This window comes from Dipteris shenzhenensis, chromosome 4 (genome assembly GCF_047967505.1).
Source record: "Dipteris shenzhenensis isolate YYH24624 ecotype China chromosome 4, Dip_SZ_1.0, whole genome shotgun sequence".
Lineage (NCBI taxonomy): Eukaryota > Viridiplantae > Streptophyta > Polypodiopsida > Gleicheniales > Dipteridaceae > Dipteris > Dipteris shenzhenensis.
In genome coordinates, this window is record NC_141599.1 from 60,938,354 (window position 1) to 60,947,584 (window position 9,231).

A 9,231-nucleotide genomic window follows, 5' to 3' on the forward strand; every position below is an offset into this window, starting at 1 on the left:
CTCTCTCTCTCTCTCTCTCTCTCTCCCCCCTCTCCTGCCTCTCCTTCCACTCAGCCTTCTTCTCTCCCTCTCATGCCTCTCCTTCCACTTAGCTATCCTCCCTCTCCCTCCCCCTTTTTCCGTCTCTGTCTCTCTCCCCTCTCCCTCTCCCTCTCTCCCCCTCTCCCCCTCCCCCTCTTTGCATCCCCCTCCCCTGCCCTCCCTGTTGAAGTGGTGGCTCTATACAATTAGAGTCCACCTCTCTCGGCTGCTCCATACTAGAGGGTGCAGCACCAGGACTTCCCGGGAGGTCACCCATCCCAGTACTGTTCTGGCCCAAGCGCGCTTAACTGCGGAGTTCTGATGGGATCCGGTGTATTAGCGTTGGTGTGACCGCACCACGACAAATAACCGTGAGAAATCAGTATTGTTTTATTTTGTAAAGGGGGGGGGGGGGGCAATGGGGGATACGCGACATGCGCGCAAGGGGGCGTATGCATTAAGTTCTTAAATTACTCCTCATCGTCCACAATGCTTAAACAATCGATGCTTACCCAATCCTAGCTTCGCCTAATGCATTCGCCCTCCCGTAATCTGCAGGCAATGAAGAGAGAGGAACTTCTAGAGGATGGGAACGAAAAGAGGGGAGAAAGAGGGCTGGGGCAGGTTACGAAAAGAGGAACTTCTAGAGGATGAGAAAGAGTGCTGAAGCAAGCTTGAGGCGGAGGTGGAGGCGGGCTGCAGGTTGCCTTGCTAGAGAGTGCCTGCAATGGCGGGAAAGCTAATTTATAGAGCTAACCTTTTTTTTGACACTTCTACCAAATGCCATTATCTCTATAGTTTACCTCATCGACTTGGCGATGCTGTCATGGCTCTCCTCGAGGCTCTCAAACAAAAATTGTTAATATTGACAATGTGCCTCAATAAGTCCACAAGACTGTAGCAGACTTCATGTTTGCTAATCTCTTCCAAATGGTCCAGGTATATATCAGACACCAATGCATTGAACAAACTCTTTGCAAGAAATTTAAAAGGATTTGCATCTCTTCTTCTGTCTGTGAACAATTTGTGGGACAAAAGAAGTTCTGTCCCTCAAACAAGCAATCCTCCAATAGTTATAGAAGATCCCAAACCCGACATTCCAAATGCTCATGTGGATCAACTTCTTTTCCAAAGCTTCGATGTCTACAATGGGGCAAGCACTATTTCAGGTGTCCCCAACGATTCCTGCGACGCCACCCTTTCCCAGCCAATAAATCGTCATGCTATTTTATTTGTGGGAAAAAAGGGTCATTTTGCCAAAGACTACACTGAGAAGCTGCGTAACTCTCAACAACGCCAACTCAAAGGCTTCTTTACCCAAGGCGAATTTGGCGAGTCCATGCTAGAATGTTCTGAATCGGATACTCCTTAGTGTTTAGTTTGTCAATTGAATGGTTCTTATGATTACTCTCGGGATTATTCATGCATGGTTTGTTCAAATGAAGACGATCCTAATGTGTATAGCCTGATGAATTATCCTCACCAACGGGATCCCTTCCACATCGACATTGAAATCTCTTCGACAAGCTCCAGTGATACACTCGAAGAACGACCCCTTGCACGACACTATTCTAAGGTGTTCTCTCAAGGCTCCATGCACCAGGGTTACGGTAAAGGTAGAGGCTTTAGCCAAGATCTAGAGACTTTCAAAGAACTCTTTGAATCCTATGTAGCAGGGAAGTAGCAAGCTAAGGGTGTCCACTTTTTGTTCACTCCCCAATCGTTAGGAGGTGGAAAAACAAGCTTTTTAGCACACAAAAATGCAAATCTCACCTACTTCACTATGGATCTAGTCTTTGAAGTCTTCTGACACAACATCGCACTTGCTATTGTGCACACAATCGTATAGTCTGATCGAAAATTCGATGCACACACAAAAAATTTCTTTGTGTCACACGGCATGGTTCCAGGGTGGTCACAAATAGAGAGTGTCATATTAAATTCTAAATTTCTCACTCATTTTAGATTAAATGTTATTGAAACTTTGTAAGTGGTCTCTTTGCATTATGTAGAGCTTAACTTGATTTATTGGTAATTTGTTGAATGATTTATCTAATTATAAATAATTATTTATAATAAATAAAGTCATAAAATACATGCATTTTAGTAGCACACCACTTTTTTTAGTATTTTGAATAATTAATCAAATCCAATTCGGTGGAAGGTTAGTAGGCACATAAGGGTGTGTGGTTGAATCATCAAATCCCAAATCCAACGGTTAGATTTAGGAAGATTGAAGTTTAATTTTTACTTTTACTCCTTAGAGGATCAACAAAGAATATTAAAAATAAATCTAGTAATTCTCAAACATGACCAAACATTTCAAAAATGTCAATATTTTTAGTCCTCTGAATGATGAATAAGAGGAAAAAATTTTGGTTAAATTTGAGTAAGGGAAATGTACGATATGGCCTCCAAGAGTGAAATCTCCCTTTTGTGGGGGGAAAAAGGGCCACCCAAGCCTAATACCAAGACAAGGTAGGCTTGGTATTAGGCTTGGTGAGGTAGGCTAGGAGCATCACTAACCCTAGTGGCAAGCCTTTGGAGTGTGCATGTTGCCCATGCGAAAGGCTGAGTCATCAAAACCATGCCACGTTGTTAGACCACGTGGTGCCATGTCATCAAGGAGATGTGACATCACTCCTTGCCATGTCACCTTACATTGCCACACGTGTTGCCACATGTGCCACCTCATCAACGTTGCCACATCACCAATCCCTCCACCTCAATTTGCCATGTCAATCTACCACCTCATGAATGCCAACTCATCTTAGCCATTCTTGCCTCCTCATCACTTTGTCACACCTTCCATCCTACTTTCATTGAGAATGGGTTCTCAAAGCCGTAGAGCTAGTAGACGTGAAAGATGTAGGAACCCCCCCCCAAATCTCATTGACGAGGAGCGCAAGCGGAAGGCTCATGAGCGCAAGAGAGCCTCTAGAGCTAGAGCTCTCGTGCTGCCACCACCGATCCACCTCCACCTCTACCTCTACATCCCACCTCCACCTCCACCTCCACCCCCACCCCCACCCCCACCTCCATTGTCCCCCCATCCTCATCCGCTCCCCTACCTCTAGCCTCCGCCCTTCCCCTAGCCACCTACATTTTGGCCTCCACCTCTACCTCTTCCCCCTCCACCCTCCCCCCTCCCCCTCCCCCTCCCCCTCCCCCCGCTCCGCTTGGCGCCTCCCTTCCCCCTCCACCCTCCACCCTCCCCCTCCTCCCGTTCCCCTTGGTGCCTCCCTTCCCCCGTCCACCCTACCATCTCCCATTGATCCCCTTGCCCCACCTTGCAGCATCAGTGTTGCTTCACGACGTGACTTGTCGAAGTCCACTATCCGTCGTCGTACTAGCAAGATTGTGCAGTCTTTTTTTTGTGACTTCACGCCAGCTTCGCAGTCTTCTCTTCTCACGTCCCTGATTGATCACCCTGACTTGGTGGAGTGTAGGAGGCTTTCTGGTCTTGGTGCACGTAGAGATAGGGTTGTATCTAGCGAGGTCCTTAGCAGTGTTCGACGTTCCTATGCTTCTATTAAGCATAGGACTCCAGTGATGCCTTGGCAGCATGTCGTGCTATTGTGGCTGCCATTATTAGACCTCATATGATAGGCCATGTGCGTACCGCTTCACGTCTTCTTCAGATTGCACTGCGCACATTGCGAGCAGGCATGATTAGGAGGCAGAGTCTAGAGGATAGTGAGACTGATGCTCTTTGGGCTTCGAGTGGTCGTGCAGCTCGCAGTGATCGATTGTTGGATGATTCCACTAGGTCCTTCATACAACAGTTTTGCGAGGAGCATTGCAGAGCATCCCCGGTGTTCAAGAACGCATTGTGGAAGAGGGTGTCACGCGGTGTGTACATTGAGCATGGTGCATGTTTTTTGGAGTGTACCCAGACTGAGTTGTACACTCAATTTGTAGAGGCACACCCGGAGTTCAGGATTGGGCAGAGGTCCTTTGAGCGATGCAGGCCATGGTTTGTGCAATGCTCTCAGGAGTGTGACACATGCTGTTGTCGCTACCATGTGGATTTTGGATTGATGTATGACGTATTCCGTTCCCTTGATGGTCATAGGGGAGTGGTTCCTACTAGCCCTCGCGAGTTCATTCATTCCATATTGTGTACACGAGATGGTGATTCTTTATTCCACTCCCTTGATTATGTGGAAGGCAGGTGTACTTTCTGTGGTGACTTTGCTAGAGTGCCACGAGTTGCACTAGATACTTGTGATGTGCAGATGGCTCGTTTGCAGTAGTATGAGTACAGTACCTTGACATTAGATGGTGGTGCACAGTCGAGGAGGTTGCAGCTTATGGGGAAGGAGACACCACATGTTGTATTCATTGATAGTTTCCGAGGGAAGCTGTACCGCTACATACGCCACTCGCACACTGTGAAATGGGAGGATCGTCAATTCCGTGCATGTTTGAGGACATTTCCTATAGGGGTGGTTGTCTCAGTGGTGGACTTTGCAAAGAATTACACCTTTGCACCACAGCATGAGATCCAATCGGAGTATTATTTCTCTGAACAGGTGACGTGTGATTGAGTATTGATTTTTTCCCCGCCTCATTATATTGAATTATTTCAATAGTCATATTTTTTTTCAATGCCATATTGCAGGTTGCTATATTTGTGCACATTAGCTATCGTCATGCACAGGCTCATGTGGATGGCATTGAAAGCACCATGGACTCACGCATCATTGTGCGAGAGTATCACTTCTACATTAGTGATGATCGATCGCATGATGCCCATTTGGTGCAGCATTGCTTCACTTTGCATGATAGTTTCTTGAGGGATCATGGTGTCACATGGCAGCGGCACTGGATCTGGTCAGACGTCTGTGGTGGTCAGTTCAAATCCGCTAGATAATTTTATTGGTTCTGCATATGGCACCGTGAGACAGGCATTCTGACCACATGGAGCTACTTCGAGATAGGGCACGGTAAGGGAGAGCATGATGGTGCAAGTGCTCGCGTGAAGCATGCTTTGCATCGATACCAGTTGCGTCACAATGCCGATTGCTTCAAGGATGCACATGATGTGGTGCGGTGGTGCAGCCACTAGTGCTATCTCCTCGTTTCAGTCGTGTGACGATAGGGTGGTGAGCCAGTATTTTTGGTGCGTGGACATTGGGAGTCTTGATCGGTCTAGGCCTTTTGATTGTCGTTCTGTGTCTGGCACTCTTGATTACCATTCCATCAGGAGCGTAGGTGAGCCTCACCCCACGATCTTTTCTCGACGGTTTGCATGTTTTTGCTCTACATGCATTGATGATGATTGGGGAGGGTGCTCCATGATACATGGGCCGATCCATGGGTACGGCGAGTGCTTTCTCCCTTCCAGCCTTGGGAGGAGGTACATGATGATTAGGATGCGGGATTCAGTTCCTCTAGAGATTATGACCCGCTTACAGATATTTTGCATATTGGTGATATCTTCGCGATTATTGCTTCAGAGGGCAATGAGGAGGGTGTGGATTATTACTTGTTGCGATGCTCTATGCTGAAGAGTGTGCTGAATGAGGATACAGTGGATGGGCATGGTATGCACTTCAATGCTCATAGCATGATCGTAGGTGGCCACTATTTTCAGCAGATACAGAGGCGTGGTTGCTATATTGAGTTCCAGGAGTACATGGCGGATCAGGAGGCATACATGTATTCTCATCTTGTTGTTGGGATCAAGATTACTTTGAGTCATGTTTGCACTCGCAAGGCGACGTCCACTCCATGATGGCGCCTTGCAGTGGCGGATCACGAGAGCATACTTGCAACTATTGGCATGAGAGCTGATCCTGAGGAGTAGCACATTACATATCATATTTTTTGGGATCATCAGTTGATCAGATTGATTTTTATTGGGTATCACTAGTTGATTACACATTTTTGTATTCGATATGTATAGGCTCATTGTGTGACCGTACCATTGTAATTTTCATGGACTCATATTTTGTATCACTCTGATGGTTGTATACACGTTCATACACATCATTGTATTAGATTCTATTTTATACATGATGTCCGATGTCTTCTCAATGGGATTTGTTGTGTTTGTAAAATAAAAAATTGTTTATTAGTAGTAATGTTGTAATTTGTTTTGTGCTTTAGGACATTTTAAAAATGTGACTAAGAAAATTCGCGCACATACTAATGAAATACGCATGTGGACTTATCTGTTGGTCCCTACTAGCACGACTACATATGAAAAATGGTGCATGTACTAACGAAATACGCATGTGGACTTATCTGTTGGGGATGAAACTTTGCACGACTCTTAGGTCACCCTAGACATACATCCACGCAAGATTTGGTCTCCAACTGATTTGGTATGCACCAGTGGAAGGTATAATGCATACATTTTTACAATCCCTACTAGCACGACTGTGGCAAAGCTATGGAGATTAAGCTTTGCACGGCTCTTAGCCTACCTTAGATGTACATCCACGCAAGATTTGGTCTCGAACTGATTTGGTATACGCCACGTGGAAGGTATAATGCGTACATTTTTACAATCCGTACTAGCACAACTACGTATGAAAAATGGCGCACGTACTAACGAAATATGCATGTGGACTTATCTGTTGGAGATTAAACTTTGCACGGCTCTTAGGCTACTGTAGACGTACATCCACGCAAGATTTTGTGTCCAACTGATTTGGTATGCACCACGTGGAAGGTATAATGCGTACATTTTTACAATCCCTACTAGCACGACTACATATGAAAAATGGCGCACGTACTAATGAAATATGCACGTGGACTTATCTGTTGGGGATGAAACTTCACACGGCTCTTAGACTCCCTAGACATACATCCATGCAGGTCTCGAACTGATTTGGTATGCGCCACGTGGAAGGTACAATGCATACATTTTTCCAATCCCTACTAGCACGACTGCGGCAAAGCTATGGAGCACGTACTAACAAAATACGCGTGTGGACTTATCTGTTGGGGATGAAACTTCGCACGACTCTTAGGCCACCCTAGACATACATCCACGCAAGATTTGGTCTCGAACAGATTTGGTATGCGCCACGTGGAAGGTATAATGCGTACATTTTTACAATCCCTACTAGCATGACTACGTATGAAAAATGGCGCATGTACTAACGAAATATGCATGTGGAATTATCTGTTGGAGATTAAACTTTGCACGGCTCTTAGACTATTGTAGACGTACATCCATGCAAGATTTGGTGTCCAACTCATTTGGTATGCACCACGTGAAAGGTATAATGCGTACATTTTTACAATCCCTACTAGCACGACTACATATGAAAAATGGCGCACGTACTAATGAAATACGCACATGGACTTATCTGTTGAAAATGAAACTTCACATGGATCTTAGACTACCCTAGACGTACATCCATGCAAGATTTGGCCTCGAACTGATTTGGTATGCGCCATGTGGAAGGTACAATGCGTACATTTTTACAATCCCTACTAGCACGACTACGGCAAAGCTATGGCGCATGTACTAATGAAATATGCATGTGGACTTATCTATTGGGGATGAAACTTTGCATGACTCTTAGGCCACCTGGACATACATCCATGCAAGATTTGGTCTTGAACTGATTTGGTATGCACCACGTGGAAGGTATAATGTGTACATTTTTACAATCCCTACTAGCACGACTACGTATGAAAAATGGCGCACGTACTAACGAAATATGCATGTGGACTTATCTATTGGAGATTAAACTTCGCATGGCTCTTAGGCTACCGTAGATGTACATCCACGCAAGATTTGGTGTCCAACTGATTTCGTATGCGTCACGTGGAAGGTATAATGCGTACATTTTTACAATCCCTACTAGCACGACTACGTATGAAAAATGGCGCACGTACTAATGAAATACGCACTTGGACTTATCTTTTGGGGATGAAACTTCACACTGCTCTTAGACTACCCTAGACATACATCCATGCAAGATTTGGTGTCCAACTGATTTGGTATGCGCCACGTGGAAGGTATAATGCGTAACATTTTTACAATTCCTACTAGCACGACTAAACCCTAAACCCTAAACCCTACACCCTATTGGCGATGAAACTTCACATGGCTCTTAGGCTACCCTAGAGGTACATCCACGCAAGATTTGGTGTCCAACTGATTTGGTATGTGCCACGTGGGAGGTATAATGCGTACATTTTCACAATCCCTACTAGCACGACTAAACCCTAAACCCTAAACCCTATTGGGGATGAAACTTCACACGGCTCTTAGGCTACCTAGACGTACATCCACGCAAGATTTGGTGTCCAACTGATTTGGTATGCACCACGTGGAAGGTATAATGTGTACGTTTTTACAATCCCTACTAGCACGACTACGTATGAAAAATGGTGCACGTACTAACGAAATATGCATGTGGACTTATCTGTTGGAGATTAAACTTTTCATGGCTCTTAGGCTACCATAGACGTACATCCATGCAAGATTTGGTGTCCAACTGATTTGGTATGCGCCACGTGGAAGGTATAATGCGTACATTTTTACAATCCCTACTAGCACGACTACGTATGAAAAATGGCGTACGTACTAATGAAATACACACTTGGACTTATCTTTTGGGGATGAAACTTCACACGGCTCTTAGACTACCCGACGTACATCCACGCAAGATTTGGTGTCCAATTGATTTGGTATGCACCACGTGGAAGGTATAATGCGTACATTTTTACAATCCCTACTAGCACGACTAAATCCTAAACCCTAAACCCTACACCCTGTTGGGGATGAAACTTCACACGGCTCTTAGGCTACCCTAGACATACATCCACGCAAGATTTGGTGTCCAACTGATTTGGTATGCGCCACATGGAAGGTATAATGTGTACATTTTTACAATCCCTACTAGCATGACTAAACCCTAAACCCTAAACCCTAAACCTTGTTGGGGATGAAACTTCACACGGCTCTTAGGCTACCCTAGACGTACATCCACGCAAGATTTGGTGTCCAACTGATTTGGTATGCGCCACGTGGAAGGTATAATGCGTACATTTTTACAATCCCTACTAGCACGACTAAACCCTAAACCCTAAACCCTATACCCTATTGGGGATGAAACTTCACACGGCTCTTAGGCTACCTTAGACGTACATCCACGCAAGATTTGTTGTCCAACTGATTTGGTTTGCGCCATGTGGAAGGTATAATGCGCACATTTTTACAATCCCTACTAGCACAACTAA

At 45.2% G+C, this 9,231-nt stretch overlaps 1 non-coding gene across 1 annotated transcript; it reads right to left on the reverse strand.

Annotated features, from left to right (window-relative positions):
• Positions 1-261: 261 nt before the first annotated feature.
• LOC147903139 (5S ribosomal RNA) lies at positions 262-380 on the reverse strand. The gene has a single exon (XR_015540944.1). It is a non-coding gene; the product is annotated as a 5S ribosomal RNA (ribosomal RNA).
• Positions 381-9,231: the final 8,851 nt, after the last annotated feature.